Below are 21164 nucleotides of genomic sequence, written 5' to 3'. Positions count from 1 at the left end.
TACTTTAATGCTACGGACAAACTGCCTAATAATGCCTGGATAATCCTCTACAGAAATAATTATGGCAATAAATGTCGCCTAATTTACTCGAGAAGTTAGTTTAAACAATGGATCTTTGATGAGCGTAGGAAGACCTCCGCTAGAGTGATTTCTAACCGCTATGTCCCATGATTTTTGCCAGTCCCAGTCGTTGATAGATTTCTGCGATAAATCGCGGCTACATCTAGATGCTTTAATTATTGCCATATGACGGTAGTGTGGAATTTGCGTAATAATACAATAAGTTACTTCATTATATACTGTAAACAGATTCTACATTCAGACGTATCGGAGACTTGTGGCTACGATGTCTCTTCACGAAAAATAACATTGAGAAATATTATATAGAGATACATAATTAACTCATACCAGGTACAAATAAATTCACGTGATCAAAGTTTAAAATTAAATGCGTAAAAAGATTTCAAAGTTTATTTTGAAGAGGCACTTCTTAGCTTGTAAAAATTCCACAGACGTCTGAGCCGAGCAAGCAAGCCATCAACCCTAATCAATATGCTGATTTTATCAGCAAAATTAGATCGCATTTAGCTTTTAAAAAATTCCGCTTTAGTTACAAATTTTATAGATTGAAAATTGGATTTTACAACAAGATATTGAGAAATGAACGCTATTCAGAAAAGAAATGCCCTAAAACTGAAAATAACTAGACAATATATACATATACATGCTCAAAGGAATATTTTCGTTTAAATCTACATGGGAACATAATTAAAATTATTTGATGAAAGAGCCCTTTAAGATTACTTTAATAGACAGTAAAAGAGGCGGGCGTAGTGCCAAGAAGGCGAAGAGGGAGACAAAAAGAAAAGAGGATTTGCCCATAGCGTGGAGAAGAGCTGGACGTTTTTTCATTTAAGAAGTAGAATAAGATTTCGGTTAATAATTTATAAAAAGGTCAGACAAAATAAATTTTAGATTTTATTTATTTATAAATGTTAGGTTAGGGTATAACTAAAACAGCGCTGTCCGTCGATTGGTCTGTCTGTCTGTCTGAGTGCTATATCGAATAAACCGTAATAGCTAGGCAGCTGATATTTTAACAGTATGTATTACTATTGCCGTTGTAAGAATAAAAACAAGATGATGATTACTAAAATGGGCGTCATTTTGTCATTTACAAAATTGATTTAAAAAGTATGCTGTTAAACTATATTTTGTTTTAAAGACAAACAATGTACAAGCGTATTGACAAAGAGAGTGCGAGAGAGATGAATATCTCTAACGATGTCTTCGTTAGAGAGTCAGTAAGATAGAGAATGTACTGTTACTGAAACCGATGTAGACTGACAAGTCGTAAAAAACCAGCCACTCTTGGCATTAGCTCCTTAGTATTTTAAATATTATTCAACTAGACATATTAATGTAAGAAAATATATGAAATATACAGACAAAAAAAATATATGGGAAGAGAACGGTCAATTATGTAATACCAGATTATATTAACGGACTGCCCAAAGAGCTGCAAGAAATGTAATGGCTCTAGGTACCCGGAGAAACCCGTGAGGTTTTCGTGGTACTTATTTCATAAAATGTATGTATATGTTCTGTATTGGCCAATAAGGTAAAAAAAAAAAAGATAACGCACCCACTGACGAACCAAACTTGGTCATCCATTATAAAGATGTCAGTACTTCTATACATAAGTATATTCTAAATCTATGGTTTTAACACGTGTGCTACGACTAGCACACGTTGTGTTAAAACCATCTCTATTGTCCGACGACAATAGAGACGATTTTTGCAACAGTTCCCGGAATATAATTAAAATTCTTTCATAAATAACCCATTCGCGGTAGCAGTTTGAATGGACAGGACATAACTTAAATATTTTAAATAGTTGATGTTTTATTTGTGCCAGCGAACTTATCTTATCACTCTTGATAAAAATAAAGATATTAATGGTCATGAAATATATTTCAACTTCATATTAACTGTTCCTGTTATTGGTCCAAATTATTTTAGATAGTAAAAGTTAGTCTAGCTAATAAGTATATAATAATAAAGTATTTGTTTGTTCGTATTTAATGCGCTGCCAGACCTCACATCATGTCCGAGTCGGACATGACCAGAAACTAAGTTTCTAGTCATGTTCGACTCGGACCCGAAACCTATGCGAAATCCTCAAAATATTTAATGATTACTTGTTGATTTATATAATCTATAGAGAGGTAACTTAATCTGACGCCTATCTCAGATCAGGCCAAATGAGAAGCTACGAGATCCAATCAGAAATGAGGAGTACCGTAGGAGAACCAAAGTTAGCGACATTGCCCAAATGATTGCGAAACTGAAGTGGCAGAGGGCAGGGCACATAGTTCGACGGACAGATGGCCGTTGGGGCAGAAAAGTTTACGAATGGCGACCACGTACCGGAAGACGCCATGTTGTTAGGCCCCGACGATCTGGTCAAGATCACCGGAATACGTTGGATGAGGGCAGCGCAGTACCGATCGTCGTGGACATCTTTGGAGGAGGCCTTTGTCCGGCAGCGGACGTCTTCCGGCTGATGATGATGATGATCTCAAATTAAAGAATTCAGATTTGTGTCGCGCTAACTGCAGCTCCGACTTAAAAATTATGAGTAAAAAAACTTAAAAGTCAGAGATTCGTTTTTGACTATTACCTCCTCCAAACCTTAACTAACGCAATTTTGAAAAATGAATGGAATGAAAACCTCCAAAATTTGACCAATCGTAACGGAAAATATAGAAAGTTCTGTGTCGACCTATTTTAATATTTATACTTATTGTTGTCGCACATGTTTACTAGGCTTTTGTCTCTGGCCTATATGAAAACGCTGTTTTAAGATTTGTGTTTGAAGTAATCCAGCATTTACAAAGACAGGCATAACAAAATAACCAAAATAGACACAGATTATGACAATATAAGTAAGGAGAAAATAGTCGACAATATTTTTACAGAAAAAATATTTCCGCTTAATTTTGACTAAATGTATATTCTAACCCCCTTATTCATAATAGTCTGCTAACTTAAAGCATTGCTAATTCTCTCTGACTTCTTCTATTGACCTAAGTCAGAATGAGAAAAAACACTCCTAAGCGGCTGTTTAAAGTTAGCGGACCATTATGAAAAAGGGGTTTTTTATATTTTAGTCAGAAATGTATGGAAATGAAACTCTTTTAGACGTATACAAATGATATATATATAAAGCAGCCTTATACTAAACCACTTCCGACACGTTGTTTGAACAATAACGTGATATTTATTACGATGCATCATAAAGTCTTTATTGCTTCACAATAAGATTCAATATGCAACATGTTATATTTTACTGTTAATCTGCTATGAGAGGTTTAATGAGACACTTAATCTTTTCAAGCCGTTTACAAGTTGTTACTTCGTTTTAATTACTTCGCGAGAAGAAGTTATCTCTAGGGAGATAAACATTTTATCGTATTGCTAGAAGTGTTTTATTATGTCGGTACCCCATGTTTTATTTAATGGAAGTGGAGGACCAACGAGCTATGGTATGTGATCCGGCAGCCCGTACTCTCTTTGTAAATCCAGAGGAAAGACAAGAGCGTTACCCATCTTCTTTTTAAGTATCAATTTAACAAAAAATATATGAAATCGAAAACCGAAGACGTATTTGTACGTGACGCTTTATCAAATTCAAATTCAAATATTTTTATTCAAAATAGGATGTGAAATCACTAATTGAAAGTCAAAAAAACTACCACCATTCCAAAGTGAATGCCTCAGGCCTGAGAAGAATGGGCGCAACAAACTCAGCGGGCTTTTTTTTTCATCAAAAATATGTTTTACGATTAAAGTAACATTTACAAATGTATAATTTATGTTATAGTAAGCTTTACCACACAAACGTTTTTTAAAAATTCTTTTGAATAACGTAATACTTTTGTTTTGAACATTTTCTGGGATCTTTTTCTAAAAGCATATACATCGCCCCACAAATGACTTACTAACTCGACTTAGCCGAGTAGTAGGCATCATCAGTTTATGTCTGTTCCTGGTGTTAAAATTATGGTTATGACAGTTTCTGGCAAATTAACTTATGTGCCTATGAACATACATTACATTATCAAGAATCGAACCGTCAAGTCGTCTATACGCTTACGACCGTTCAAATTCAAATATTTGTATTCAAAATAGGATTTAAAATCACTTAATGAACGACAAAAACTACCACCCATTCGAGAGAGACTGCCTCAGACCTGAGAAGAATGGGCGCAAGAAACTCAGTTCGAGTTCCCAATATACCATCTACTGCTGCCAGTAATTAGCTGTCAATAATCTGAAGCTGTCCCAATACACCCGATAAGTCATTCTTATCACCTTATATTGGGACGCGTGAATTGCAATTTCCATACAAACTTCTATCGCTGGTAAGCTATACGTCCTTCCATTGACAGACAACGTATACGGATATGGTGAGTTACGATCGATAAGTGTATTATGTGCTGTAATCTTAGAATTTTATTATTATATAATGACGTGGAGATAATGTAATTTGCATGCCCTTTTTGGCTAATGTGTTGATGATTCGTATAGCATTTTTTTGTTAACTTGTATACACATATTATGCAAATAAATAATAATTATTATTATTACGGAAACGCGATAGAGTCGCAGGTCTTGCACTTTCGTTCCGCTTGTCGCCGTGCCCACAACTGATTTCTAGATCAATTAAAATTCCTGTCGTCAGCTTGTGCCAAGCCCGCTATCTCACTTCATGACATTCTGTGCGATAAAAACTCTTGGACAAATGGTTCTTGTATCTAATAGCTTCTTCATGTTTTATCTCACGGACGAGTAAAAAAAGGACTCCGCGCCGTGATATTAGCAAGTGAAGCACCGTGATGCTAGTGTGTGTGCGGTTACGGGGGACACTAGTTTCACAATTTTTCTCCCTTAAATAATCATATATGGCCACAAATACTTATGTAGTATCGTTTTTACACATTTTCACAACGCACGACGGCATTTTTAAATTATTTTATTGAGACGCAAACGGATCTGTCACAGACGATGACAAATCTCATAATGGCCGCCTATCGGCCTGTAGTAGAATAAGTGTGTGCGTGGGGCTATGTATTTACACGTTGATCGGCTTGTTTTGGTGCTACACTGTTATGTAAAATGACACGGAGTCCTTATTTTTTTACTAGTCCGTGGTTTTATCTATACAAATATTTTAAAAGAGGAAACATTTGATTGTTTGTTTTATTTGAGTGATACAAGCGGAATGTTAAGTGATCAGGTCATTTCGAAAGCATATAGATAAAAGTAAATTGACCGCACAGATATTATACAAAAGCACGCACTGCTGGAACTAGATGAAATGGCGATCCGAGATAATAATTTAAATCCATTTCTTGCTCTTGGCATTTTTCAGTTACCAATCTATAGAACGTCTTTATGATTTCTCTTTCAGTAGATGTATTGAAAACTCGCTCACGTTACCCCATAGATGTATGCAATGACGTAATTATAGAATTTTTTCTATGAAAATGAGGATAGCAGACGGACGTTCAGCTGATGGTAATTAATACGCCCTGCCCATTACAATGCAGTGCCGCTCAGGATTCTTGAAAAACCCCAAAAATTCTGAGCGGCACTAGACTGCGCTCGTCACCTTGAGACATAAGATGTTAAGTCTCATTTGCCCAGTAATTTCACTAGCTACGGCGCCCTTCAGACCGAAACACAGTAATGCTTACACATTACTGCTTCACGGCAGAAATAGGAGCCGTTGTGGTGCCCATAATCTAGCCGGTATCCTGTGCAAAGGACCCTCCCACTGGTATTTGTTGGCATGTTAAAGCATTTTTGATATTAAATTACTGTTTGACCCTGCAAACTTTGTATTGCCATGACGAAAGATCTCCATGACGATGAGTCCTGTTCTGTTCTCATCCAACGCGTTCCGGTGATCTTGACCAGGTCGTGAACCCATCTTGTGCATATTTATAATGGAAAGAAAAACAACTTTTTCAGGTGCTAATTATGACTTTAGTGACTATTATGCACAGAAAACATTAAACTATCCTTTTATTCGAAAATAATAAGAGTACAACGTTTATGTTTAGTGTTGTGCCTTTAGCCCGTAATTAAAATAACTCGAATACTACAATAAATAGTAGTAAACAAACTAAAAAAACACGCTTTTTACAAAAAATTTAGTTTGGCTTATTTATTAAATTCTCTTTGGAATTCAAAAATTATATATTAAATTATAATTATAAATTAACAAAAATCTTATTTCGCAAATTGAAAAATGGAATAATTTTATCAAATTAATGTATTGTCATCGGTCCTCGATAAATCTGCGAAGTTTGAACGATATCTGGCCGTTTAAAGTGGGTCAAAAATCGCGCCTCAATGAAAGAAACATACATACAGGTGAAGCTAATAAAAAGCGCGTTAAAAAGCATCAAAATAATTATAACACGACTAAAGGCTTACAATCTGTACATTATACTAACCCCAAGTTTAGCAATCAAAACAAAACTCAACGATCAAACAAAGACGGTGTAAAAGACCTTCGTAGAGCCGGTGAAAACGTAATTTATAATCGATAACCACCGGCGAACCGGCACGCGATATTACCAATAACACAAGAAAACAATGCTCTAACAGCTTTTATAGATCGGTGAGAAAAACAAGATTAAACTGGATCTAGATGTCACAAATTGGATGACTTGAGATAAGATGCTACACAGGATTCTCAAGAAAATATTTATAGATTGAGCGTCTATTGGACCCCTAATTGTATAAAAATCTTCGAATCTTTAATCATTTAACAACAAGTTTAAGGCAAGAACAAATATGTAAATCGCACGTAAAAACACAAATAATCAGTAAAAATTAAAACTTTACAGATACTACGACTCAGTGAGTTCAAACCGAAGTATCTAACCAGGAGCCTGTTAAAATTCGCTTAAACGTAATTTACCCTGATTGTAAAATCCAATAATCACTATTATAACCACATCGATGCACAAGTGATATCACTAAAAGCGCATTATAAAACCGGGACGGCAGTAATGGACGCGTGTGTTAGTAATACCGGCGCTAGTCAAAATTGGACAGGACCGTCGCGCTAAGCCGCTAGATGCGTACTTGCGCAAATGTGGATCGACTGGAGAGGCTAGTGCGGCGACGGACAATCGATGTCGATAGAATCCGCAATATGCGATGTTATGTAACTAAGATCGGAAAACGTATATCATGTAAAATGAGAGTGCACAACGCACATTTAATGAACAGATGGTTTACCATCAACTTTAAACTAGGGATTCAATTCCGGTGCAGTTCAGTTAAGGTACCTAAACTGAATCGCTAAGATTCGTACTGTTAGGATGGACGCGCTGGTAGCCTTTTTAAAAAAACACTTTTTGACTCCCGAATTACTTTAATTTTATACAGAACTTACTCAAAAGACCTAGTTTAGCCAATTCTCCGCACCGCGTAGCGGCTATCGCTTTTAAATATTAAACTAGTATGATAACTCGGCAATTTACCTCATATGACAACTGTTCATAACAGTACCATGAAGTGATTATAACTGAATGGCAAACGTCATTCAAACGAATTGGAACGATTCACTTTCCGCTAAGAAAGTAGCAACTTTTTTGAATCGCTCACTTTGACACATAAGCAATCCAGTTTTGGTTAAAATATTACCTCATGGTACGAATGAATTAACTAAAACAGTTTGCAATTCAATTTCCGGCTTGATTTGACGTCAACCTAAATTGGATAGCTCAAATGACGACGTGGTATGAAATAGCAAAGCAGTTCATTTAGGTCGTCAATTGAATCGCATTAACAGTTCATGGTAGGCCCGCGGGTATTGGATCGATTAAGAGCAACCTCTGCTCTAAGACAGCACAGTAGGAATAGTCTAGATGCGTTTGCGAGATGGATTTCTAACAACGACAGAAGTGTAAAAAAATAATAAGGATCATCATTAGATAAGTCTGAACATATCCAAAAAAATAGAACCATCGAGACACTTTTGAAGCGTATTCTGTACTTTAAGTTCCGGTAATGTAAGTAGTACGAGAGTATAAATTTTATTATTTTCAATTTGTTAATTAGCTGCTAGGATGCAATTTAGGGCACTGGGGTCGCCCCGTAAATACATATACACACAGAACACATTCTGTTATAGATTGTAATTCAAGAAAATTGAGTAATTTATAAGTTTATATTTTACATAACAACACCTATGTAATGAAAGTAAGAAATAATTTGCAACAAACACATTATTTACATAATATAATAAAATAATAATATGTTAGAATGATTGTCACAAATTGGTACCACTTCAGTATAATCCTGATTACTATCGCGACCAGCGCTGATCTTGCTGAGTGGGACCTATCAACTGACGAAAAATGAAGCCACACGCATATGCAATAGCGCACGCCTATGCAATTACTCGTCTCACACGTCATGTTATTTGTTATAAGTATGTGTTATGAGAAATTTTGCAGATGTACGGAATAAGCAATCTTTTATCAACTGACAAAGCTTGCTACACAATAACAATACAACAATTTTCATAAATACCTATTGAAAACCGCGAGAAAAGCATACAATCGAAAACATGACATAATCGAGGTTAAGAAATAACGTGAGCAAATATCGATGAGTCACTGCAGCACTAGCGCAGTAGGGGTTGCCGGTTGCCACCCCTGCGTCGTCACTCACACATGCGCAAACGTCACTGCCCACGTTCGCCACTACATTCACACACGAGTATGAATCATCACGCTCAAATTGATAGAGACAACTAGATGAGTGAACTCTGTGCAAGCACTACGCTAATTTAGACATAAAAGGGCTCTTTTTATACTACAAACTACGCGATTTCAATGCATATGAAATATTTGATAGAGCGTTATGTGTATTCATGACGTGTTTTATAGCATCGGCTATTGAAGAACATTTCTATGATCGTGGAAATGGCATGTATATGAATTGTCGACTGCTTAGGACTTATTTAATAAGCTATACTTATGATTTCAACGAAATTTACGATTTATCTCTAACCAGATTAGATTAGGGCAACAAATATTGTGTGTTATACGTACATATCTCGAAAACTATCGTTTTTGATGATATTTGATCGGCGGAAAACCGATCAGGTAGGTTTCATCGCGAGAAGAACGCGTTTTACTGAGTTTTCACGCTCGTCGCCTTCTAAGTCTCTAAATCTTTTTCTTCAAATTCATTGTATGGGTCTACCTTTTTATGTAGCTAGCAGTAAAACCCTAAAACCCTTTACATACACCAAGCATAGATTGGTCACCCAACTACTACTTACTAAAGCCATCACATCGTGATCACATCTACAAAGATGTTTATTAAAGCAAACATTTTTTTCTTGTGCATACATTCAAAACAGATTAAGCGGTATAGCAGTGGCTGAACAATTAGTTATTTACGTAGATAGGTAGCGCCAAAACATATACATACCTTTTCAAATAAGTGATTAAAAGAATTGCTTAATCTACCAAACCAATACTGTGCACTTTTAAATGTTGTTTCGCTGGTGGCATTGTGTGTAATTAAATCGTGTTTCCGCTCTTGTTTTATGCGGAATAATAAATGAAAAATTAAACAAGCAGTAGACTACAAAATGACAAGATATTTTTTTTTAACAACACTCGGGAGATATTTCGTGTTCCAAATTAATAGATTGCGTGATTTTAGCTAAGCTCTGAAGACTTGCGTTACTATTCCGATCCTGTGTAAATTTTTGATGTTTACCTTAGATCAATTATACGTATATATAGACTACTAGCTCACCCGACAGACGTTGTTCTGTAGGTACATAATAAATAATAAACTGTTTTATACGAATTTGCCAATAATATTTCAAAATATCAAGAATTATTTCGTAAAAAATGCTCCCTGTTGTTATAATGAAATTGTTTCACAGCGAAATTGTCAGAGCGTGCGTCAATAAATTCTCTCATAGAAAATATGTCCATACAAAACAAATATTGAAAATAAAAAATATTATGGGTCCCAAATCCAAATAAAAACTATCCTATCTCTCACGTTAAACTTAACTGCACTCCATGAAGTAATCCCCATTGAAATCCGTTCATTAGTTTAGGAGTCCATCGCGCACAAACAACGTGTCACGTAATTTATATATATTAAGATGACAGCTGTGAAAACATCGAAAAAATAGACTTTAGAACTAACCTCTATTTTGAGCAATTTACGCACACTGACACAACTTGTCATACAAATCGCTAGTGTAAGACATAGCTTTTCACGCACACTAAAGTAAGCCTGGCCTGTTTTTATCGGTTGTCTACCAGCAAGAGACCTCTATCTAGGCGTATTAAGGCGAAGAGTAAGCAGAAAACACGCATTCAAGATGTTTTTAGACAAGTTTTTTGGTGAAAATATAGCATTTCGAGTTATGAACACTACTTAATCCTTTTACACATTTCCTTAACTCTTATTTGTAGGTTGCTAATGCTTGCTGTTGGTTATAGTTAACACTCCAGAGCCTTTTTGAAATACCACTTTTCCTTGCAGTTAAACAAGTTTTTTGGCATGGCATGACGCATTATTTTAGTACAACTCTCAGAAAAGTTATTCTTATAGCATGTACTTTTTTGTGTACGTATATTTATTCAGATTAGTAATGAATAACGAGGATTGTAAGCATATAAACTATTTTCCACGCAAGATTTTTGGAAATATTGGCTTTGTTACATAGATGGCGGGCCGGAAGCCGTGAACTCATCGCTCAAGGTCGCTGGCATTTAGTGTTGCCTTAATTATATAAGGTGTTTACTATCAAATAATGAATCGACTTCTACTTACATGTATCCAAAGACTCAAACAGGTTAAACAAAGCTATACTGGCGAACGAAAATCGTCTCAAATAATACGATAAGAAAGAGAAGAACTTATAAATAAAAAATATAGTTAACATTTATAACATAAACGAGACGTTTACCGATAAGTTACGAGTATATAGTTACAAGATTATATTCATACACCATTTTCTAATGTAACAAACAACTCACACAGATTTGAGTGGAGACAAAATCAATTTTGTTCAGGCGAGAAACGAGTTCAAGGTCGGAAAATCCGAAGGACGCGTCGAATTACAGACGAGACTCGCTGAGGGATATTTGCCAACGAGGTTTAGAAGCCATACGTAATTGTTGTTTAAAACCTGTGTAATTTATACTGCATAATAAAAACAGTAATCGTAGCACTAAAACTGTATATTGAATATAACATACATTTAAACCTCTAAACTGCATGTGAAGTCCTGGTACATGCTGCTAGGATGACACATGATTTCAACCGCCATGAAAGACACATTCATTAATGTCACCGGTAAAATATTTATGTCCTCCTGGTGTCTATCTTGTAATACGTCGTGCGCATGACGTCCGAATATATTATTAAGGTATACTCGCGTCATACATAAGACAATCTCTTCTTCAACAATGATCGCCTGGTACCAAAGTAAAGTATAATGCTGCCTATCTCATTTTGTCCCACGTTAAATCTTATGAAAGTATGTGTCTGTCTCTTTTTACTGTCCCTTAAATCATTTGTAGAGACCGAGAACGTGTAATGTATTATATCTCATTCTCGCTGTCTGAATCCTATACATTTACCTGTCTGTGTCTCTATTGTCTCGCTTTTTCGTTTCATCGAGTTTCAAATTATAAAAATTCTAAAGAAATTTCACTAAAATATCTTTATATATAGATTTCTGTATTTGTCCGTTTCCCTGTATGTATGTCCGGGCATATCGTGAATACTATTAAATGAAATTAATTCTAATTTTGCATGAATAATAATAACAAGAGGTCGGAACGGCATAAGGGCTACATAATATTATTATTTCACCAGCTAATACATAGTATTTTTATTAATGAAAATAAGGGACAAGTTGAGCAGGACGATCAGCTGATGGTAATTGATACACCCATCCGAAAATCCCAAAAATTTCTGAGCGGCACTACAATTGCGCTCGTCACCTTGCGACATAAGATGTTAAGTCTCATTTGCCCAGTAACTTAATAACTAGCTGCGGCGCCCTTCACACAGAAACACAATAATGCTTAAAAATTACTGCGGGAAATATAGGCGCCGTTTTGGTGCCCATAATCTAGCCGGCAAGGTATACATATATATATATATAATATACTTGAGAAGAAACCAGGAATATGCAAAATGTTGAGTATATCGCTGACAACACTGTCAACACAATGACAAATCACACTTTTTTTTATGGAAAAGGAGGACAAACGAGCTTACGGGTCACCTGGTTTTAAGTGATCACCACCGCCCACATTCTCTTGCAACACCAGAGGAAATTAGTGTTGCCAGCCTTTAAGGAAGGTGTATGCGCTTTTTTTAAAGGTAAACATGTCATATCGTCCCGGGAACACCGCACAAGGAAGCTCATTCCACAGCTTTGTAGGAAGAAAGCTCCTTGAAAACCGCATTGTGGTGGACCGTCACACATCCAGACAGTGGGGATGATATCCTAATTTGTGGCGTGTCGTGCGAAGGTGGAATTCGGTGCCAGGAATCAGATGTAACAGCTCTTCGGGACACTACCCGTGATAAATGCGGTAGAAGACACACAATGAAGTGACGTCTCTACGCAACGTCAAGTGACCCAGCCGTTCTCAGAGCACTAGGTCCTTGATAATTCGAGCTGCTCTGCACAGCACGCGGTCAAATGGATCTATACTGGGGTGCGCCAGACCACAGATGACAGCAATGTAGCCGGACCTGCGCTTTGTAGAGCGCCAGAAAGTGGACCGACTTGAAGTATTACCGTGTTCTATTTATGACGCCCAGTTTCGTCGAAGCCAATTTGGCTTTGCCCTCCGCGGAATTGACAATCGCTCGAGATTTCGAGACCCAGTATTCCCATAAGAGGCGAGGCTGTAGTATTATCGAAGAGCGATGATACGACAAATGGTTCCGTTCCGCGACCTTCTCAAAAGAGGACTCGATAAAAGACACAAGTATCTCCGGGAGATTTCCCCACTGGCGCTCGTATCGAATAAGCATCAGTGTTTTCTAACGCTGCCGCTCTGTTTGTCGTTGCATTTACCACGTAGCACAACAGCCATCTCGGCCTCAGGTAAGCGCTCTCATTCGCGCTAAGTACGCGTTCTGTTTGACATAAGCTTTAGATATATTGCACTTGAGATAAGGTAAAGTACGCCCTGCCAAATAATCAAAGCTATACAAAACCTATAATCACAACCAGAGTTTCCAAGACAAGTTAATTATAAAAAGTGATTTAGAAATCGATCCAGTTCGAGATACGCAGGCTGCGATGAACACGATCGAACAGATTACACAAACAATGGTCGATCAACACAAAGGGTTATTGAAGCAAGCCTAGATCACTTTCGAGCTTTCACTTATTGAGCAAACAAAGAACAACGAACGGCACATCACAATATTAGCAATTACTGTATTGAAAAAATTGTTTCACTGACGCAATCTGTAAAATTAAAGTGGAGAGAAAATCCGGCAATTTTTTTAGACATTTGAAGAATGTCAATTGCTTGGCAAATTTTGGATATGATGATGATAAAAAAAACAAAGAATGGGCAGGTTTTAGTATAATTATTTGCAAACGAACAAGCTCTTCATGATCGAAGAAATCGAAGTTGAAAAACCCACCAGGTGCAATTGGGCAATGCGTGAAAGGTTCCATAAAGATACCATCGAACAAGATATTATCTAATATATAAAATTCTCATGTCGCGGTGTTTGTAGTTAAACTCCTTCGAAACGGCTTCACCGATTCTCATGAAATTTTAAGTGCATATTGAGTAGGTCTGAGAACCGGACAACATCTATTTTTCATCCCCATAAATGTTAAGGGTGGTTAATTATGAGTCAGCATTAATAAAATACATACAACTTCAAATTTTCACCCATCTACGATCAACAGTTACTTTTGTATCGCGATTTTAATATCGGCAATACAACGTTTGCTGGGTCAGCTAGTAGTTTATAATATTACCATTTTTTCATGGACATTGAGAAAATTTTGGAATTAGCCATTTTTCAGGTTATTGGAACTAAGTTCCTTACGGCAGGCTTGGAGGAAATAGGGATTTTGCTTTGGGACCGAACTGAAAAAAATGTGATAGTAAAACCATAAAAAAAAGTCCGTGGAATAAAACCCTTAAGTACAAATAAATAAATTGACTTGAATTGGGTTGTCAGCTAAAGCTCAAATGACTATAAAAACTAAAAACTTTATGCTTAGCTTACACTCGCCTGAGTTTTACGTAAGTAAAGTCTGAGCAAAGTCTAATTACGCTCAAAAGATCTCAGTCTCAGATATCTGTTGAGGAAACTAATTGTCACACATGATTATCTATGTGATCATATTCAGAAACGATTTTGTTTATGAAAATAAGGGACGCGACGAGCACGACGTTCAGCTTGATACGCCCTACCCATTACAATGCAGTGCCGCTCGGGATTCTTGAAAAACCCAAATATTCTGAGCGGCACTGCATTTGCGCGCGTCACCTTGAGACATAACATGTTAAGTCTCATTTGCCCAGTAATTTCACTAGCTATGGCGCCCTTCAGACCGAAACACAGTAATGTTTCCACATTACTGCTTCACAGCAGAATTAGGCGGCGTTGTGGTACCCATAATCTAGCCGACTTCCTGTGCAAAAGAGCCTCCGACTGGTGAAACACCACCAGCTTTAACGCGCCACGAGTTATTCAACTTGTGTATTATATATTTCCTTACCGGAAGTGTAGATAACCATTATCATTTATCGATAATAAATAAGAAATAGAAAGTCGCGAGTTTATATATTTTTAATGAGACAGGAAAAGTAGATCGATAAATTATTGGTTCTCAAATGGAATGTTTATTTCAACCACGACTTTTACTGGCGATAGTATTGACAAAAATCTATGGCACAAAAGTCAGATAGAAAATTATTGCATTGTATCTTTACTTTAAGCTACTTTCGCCTCGGTAACTTTCAGTGGAAGGTAGCGTTCCTTGATTCCTGTGATAAACGCAGTAAGGTTGCCTAAGTGAAGAGGAAAAATATGACCATACAGGGATATCATTATTAAAATATGACTATCCAACTTTCATAGACAGATCCATGGAATTTGGTAATAAGTCAAATCTCGCAACAAAAGTAAAGGCAGATTCCTTTACTCATCATTGTTCTGAATAAAAAGTATTAATTTGAAAATAAATACCACGCGTGCAACTAACGTGTATGCGACACGCCTAAATACAAGTACCGGATCACAATGGAACGAATCGGTATCCGGCGCGGGCAGGAGGGGGACGCCTATCTACTTCATTACCGCGCCCCATTGTTGCTCAGTCGTAGTAGTAGCCGAGATGAGGTTCATCAATACTTATATTTACTAAAAAAATATTGTTATATGATAAAAATTCAACATTCCTTGTATTAAAAGCCAGCGTCAAAGGACATCTACAAATAGACGCAGCAAAAAAACACGACGACCGTGAATATGCACTCGTGTTTATAAACTGCTATTTTAAACAGATATTTATTAATAACACTTAATGCACTATTGACGGATTCGTTGGTCGATATAAGTGATTTAATACAACAATTGGAGATTATGGGCGCGAAATAGCAGAGCAGGCAATTAGGAGGTTTTTCACAATAAAGGCAATGAGTGTTACAAACGTTAGTTCAGAGCCGTACAAAATTAGCGAAGATTTCATAAAATTGCTTAAAACTTTTCAAAGGACCAGGATCTCTGATACCTGGTTGGTTCTTGAGACATTGTACACAAAAATAAAGTTAAATATGTATTCACACTTCTTGAAGTCAAACAAAAGCTAATAAATAAGCCAACAGCAAGTTTTTGTTATCTCAGTATCAGTACTAAGAAGGCTATCACGTTTGAATATATCGTTAATCAGTATATTTCTAATCCATCCTTTATGATACACAAAATATATACGATAGGTCTCTAGGACTCTACTTATGTAATACTTAACGGATTTTCGGGATTGTCACAGACATTTCTAATTTGTATTCTGTACCGATAATGACCTTGCCTGGATTACGATTAAAGAACTAGATAATGAATATTAAGGTGCTATTGTAGAACTTAGAAGAGAATATTATTATTATAAGAAGAAACTAAATAAAGACTATTGTAAAAAAAATAGTCGAGATGACACGGAAAACGCAGACAGGTCAGGATCACAAACAAATGAAACACAAACTGACACTAACGGCCGTTTTCAATAACCTTTCTATCCTTAGTTTAACTTACTAGACAAATCTATCCTTTTACACTAACTTACATTTCAATAAACTATCGACAGATAGCATTGGACTATAACCAATAATATAACTATATTGGACATAACTATGGATAGATAATATCTTGACATTAAACAGTGATAGCAATACCTATATCCGTAACTAGAGATACGTTATTGAAAACGGCTGTAAAGGAATAGTTACAAATGGAAATTGATACGAGCATGCAATTTCCAGATCCTGAAGAAAATCAATCGAGTTTGCATGGTTTGGAAAATCAAACCAAAACTTTCTGCGATTGTATTTTCGATATTACCTATACATAGATTTTTTTGTGTATTGTGTTAATTTATGTTGTGCTAGAATTTTGATAAGCAATGTCGAATAAACAAACCCAGATACGCATCAAAAAACACGTAACCATGGTATAGAAAAATATGTACTAAGTGCCATTTATATTAATTACGTAGAGAACAAACAAAAAAAGAGAGAGAGAGAAGAACATTTGAAGCAAAAAGTAGCTAGACTGAGGCTGGACAAGTATGCAACAATAATTTATAGATGAAGGCCCTGTATTTATAGATTATAAAGTTTTTTGCTCGTCAATGGCGCGCTGGTTGTTGTTTTCACAGCTATTGCAGCTAAATATGGTTCGGATGTGTTAATTTTATTTGTCCCGATATTTTATTAGCTACTAGCTGACCCGACAGACGTTGTTTTGTAAATAAATTACTACATTTTTATGAATTTGTCAATAATATTTCATGACATCAAGAGTTATATCGTAAAATATGCTCCCTGTTTTAATAATGATGGTGTGACATATTATAGCCAAACAACCCCGATCACATCACACTGCGCCCATCACTCTTATTTTATAATGTCTCATGTGACTAATCACACACAATCGAACTTTAAGTGCGCGAACAAGTAATAGGTAAATTAAAAAATACTAATAGGTTAAAAAAAAAAAATCTAAAAAAATTCTGTAGTTTAGTGTTCCATAATATTTTCTCTAGCCGTATTTACCCTACATATTCTAAAAATAATTCGTGTGTAAGACCTCCGCGATTATCAAAGCCCGTGCCTTAGAGACTAAAATAAAAAAAAAACTACAGAAATCACTGAACGGTATACATAATTATTCATGTGTATCATTGAACGATGGCGGCAGCGCGGACTCATCGACCATGACCTCACCGACTGCCCGGAAATACGCGACAGGTTTCGAGTTGCATTCAATGCCGTCAACTGGACACCACCTTATAATTGTATCGACGGATGTCGCGTATATATTACGATGCCTTTGTTTTCCATTCTCAGAGCATTGTCTTGCTCTACTTTAAAAAAATATTACAAACAGTCAATATGACATGCCCGCCTTTTAAAGAATGTAATTGCGCAAAAGTCAAAAGTAAGATATCTAGGGGGGGCTAGAGGGGCAAAGTGCGAGATTGCGTATTGCTGATTGGCTCACCTGTCGTATTCCGTCCCCCGTACCGATACGGCACCCGGACACTTCCAGGGTACAATCACGTTCTAAATTGTATTATACTATAATTTTTTGTTATTTATTAATAAGTTTGAATTGGTCTGTTAAATACACACACACTAACATACACATATTCTATTGTTGAGATTGTTTTCGACAACTCTGGCACATAATTAACTTTGTACCGAAGTACTTAACACTTTAACATTAAATATTTTTCAAAGTAGGTATAATATTACTGTTCGCAACAGTACCCATACATAGCTATCCTCCACATTTCGCTCTGTGCTAGACTATTTGTCATTACATTAAAATAAGGTCATTAATATTATTATACTATCAATTAATTAGAGTAATATTTTTAAATTACATTGGCAATGGAGTCTCTCTCTATAAAAACCATCCAAAGAGTCTCCAGCGAAATAGCATTGTGGAATTGGACTTGAAGTAAATGGAAGAAAGATAATTTGATAAGGATATTCTGAATGTTATAATTTATAAAGATTCATGTATCTCACTATCTGTGTTAGCAGCATAATTTATTTTTCATATTTCTATATGTTTTTACTTTATCATCAAAGTAATAAAAAAATCAACCTTTTTATAGTACCCTGTACAGTCCATTGCTAGAGCAGCTGCACATTAATCACATTGGTTAAAATTTGACAATAAGTTGGCACTTGTTGATATTATCCTAAGTTCAGTTCACAAGCTGTGTAACATAACTTTCAAAAATATTGTTTGTAACACAGAGCAAATAAATATTCACAAGTTCATACACTTAACAAATCATATACATAGACTTGTTTAATGAATGAATATGAACAAATATTCATTAATTTTTCTTAATAAATGCTTCGTTACAGAAAAAATGTTCAATGCCAGCTTATGTCATTTGTTTATCACTTTTATTTTGTCATAATATAATAACTTGACCATTCAATGTGATTCCGCATTATGATGTATAAATTAAAGAGTAAAAATATGTTAATTTGATTGTAATAACACATATATTATATCACTGAAATGAAAAGTCCTAGAAAGGGCTAATATAGCTTGTGCATGTTATAGGCATTTAGACACATTTTGTTCACTACATGTAAAAACACATATCTTGTGTTTTTGCAGTTAATTTGTTACTTTTAAGAAGTTTTGTAGGTGTTTTACTAGAGAAATTGGTACTGTCTATTTTATTATTACTATATCAATTAATTTTTGTGTAGGTTATGCCTATTCAATGTAAGGAGTGGGGTACACACAATAACACTGAAGATACAGTTATCAGTTTAGGGTTCAATATATTATTGCCTATAACTACTTCAAGACTTTTATTAGAGGTGGCAAATTGGTGAGAAGCCAGGTGTGGAAACATCAACACCCAACATAAGAGGTTTGATATAATAGAAAATATACTGTTGACATTATTAACATATTCACTACAATATTATTATAGTAGCACAGTATAGGTAGTTGTTTAGACTGTAGGCAATTTAACTTACTTGCAGCAACTTAGGTATGAGATACTGGTTAAATTCATGTTAGATTTTAATTGGGGTTGAATTAATACTGTAAGTTTTCAATGAGTCATGAATAACCAGAATTTTTCAAGAGATAAAAGATAAACCCTTTTATTCATAATAGTCTGCTAACTTAAAGCATTGCTAATTCTCACTCTGTCTTCTTCTATTGACCTAAGTCAGAATGAGAAAAAACACTCCTTAGTGGCTGTTTTAAGTTAGTGGACCATTATGAATAAGGGGAAAAGAGTTTAAAATGTTGGCTCCTAACTACTAGTACTTATCAATTCAAAAAAAATAAGATATTTACTGAAAGTAACATTATTCAGGTGCATCTAGCATTTGTTAATTCATTAAAAAAAAATTATAATCCAACAAAATATAATACCTATTTAGGCATATAAAATTTAACTATTTCTTTATTATTACATTGCATATTGTAATAATTATTATTTTTGTGTTATTATGAGTCTATAGAGAAACAAACCATAAAATAGTTTCTATGAATGAAATAATATAATTATTATTATTTTTGCATAAACTGAACTATCAACTAGGAGTTATTGCGACATTTGTAAATATTTATGGAGGCAGACTTGCAAAGATGAGTATAATATTTAAAATCAGTAAATAACTACACTACAGCACAAAAAACTCTTCACAGTATTAGATATATCCTTTTCTGGAATATATACAGAGTAGCTTATAAATAACAAAAGCACATAGCCAGATATTGTTAATCGATCATTAGTTATTATAAATTATCGTAAAAAATAGGGTCATTGGCTACAATTTATTATTATTGTGAGTCTGTCATACCTTATTATTCACCATCTGTCGAAGTATCAAACTGATGTCGTAAATCATATTATATATGAAATATAAACATGAAAAAGGCTGAAGTTTGTAATTTATATTTCATTTTGAAAGTTTATCATGAGAAATTCAGAGAACACACAAAAAAATCTCAAATGACTGGAACAGACCGTGAAATGGCGTTATTGTTAAATGGTTGCAGTAGAATGATTTTTCCACTAAACTCCAATTTCTATATAAAAACATATCTACTTTAGTATTCAGCATTTAAATGCAGTTAATAAACGTTTATATACTAAAAATAATAAATAAATACTCACATTTATAAGTAATTTGACAGCAACAGCACAAAAAACATTAAATTTTGATTTTTCAATTATATACCACAAACTACAGAGAATATTTACATAGAGAACAGAAATGTCAACAGATAAGCGATATTATAGTACTGATAATGTGGTAAATAAAGGGGAAATAGTAGAGGTCAGTGATCAAATTCCTCCAAAACACCATTGACCATCTAACTATTTATGTGTTCTCTCAATGAAAGAGACTGATATATCTAGACTACAACTAGCTGGTGGAGAAACACACTACGGAAGCCGTTGGTCTCTTTTCAATAGGGTGACAAAGTTGATACGTAAAGTCGTAAATGTACTTGTACCGCTCTTTCTCTGTGTGATTATAGAAATTTTATTTCTAACAAATAATACATAATAATATCAAGGCTGCATGGGCCATAATAATAGACAGAAAACTAAAATTTTAAAAACATATAAAAGCCCTAGGGATTTAGCTTTCGGGCTCTGAAATAGTATCAGGGTGCAATGTGTTCAACATTTTATTTTGAGGTGGCTTTTGCTTGCAGAAAGATACTGTCCCAAAGTAATATATTCAAATAAAAGATTAAAAATAAGCAAACTTTTACCTTATTTATAATACACCGTGGGATCATTAACAACAAGGATCTCT

At 35.1% G+C, this 21164-nt stretch overlaps 1 protein-coding gene across 9 annotated transcripts in view; it reads right to left on the bottom strand.

Moving 5' to 3' along the window:
* LOC126980183 (kinesin light chain) overlaps window positions 1-20636 on the bottom strand; it is a 77841-nt gene extending 57205 nt beyond the window's left edge. For 8 of the 9 annotated variants that reach the window (XM_050829795.1, XM_050829798.1, XM_050807515.1 and 5 more), the window contains exon 1: window positions 6998-7152. The gene's annotated coding sequence lies outside the window, so the exon portion shown is untranslated. Of the gene's footprint in view, window positions 1-6997; window positions 7153-20512 lie in introns of those variants that run through there. The other variant, XM_050829794.1, reaches the window with a different exon arrangement.
* Window positions 20637-21164: the final 528 nt, after the last annotated feature.

The sequence above is a fragment of the Leptidea sinapis genome, chromosome 5 (assembly GCF_905404315.1).
Source record: "Leptidea sinapis chromosome 5, ilLepSina1.1, whole genome shotgun sequence".
Classification (NCBI taxonomy): Eukaryota; Metazoa; Arthropoda; class Insecta; order Lepidoptera; family Pieridae; genus Leptidea; species Leptidea sinapis.
This window is presented reverse-complemented; position numbering and strand designations above follow the sequence as displayed.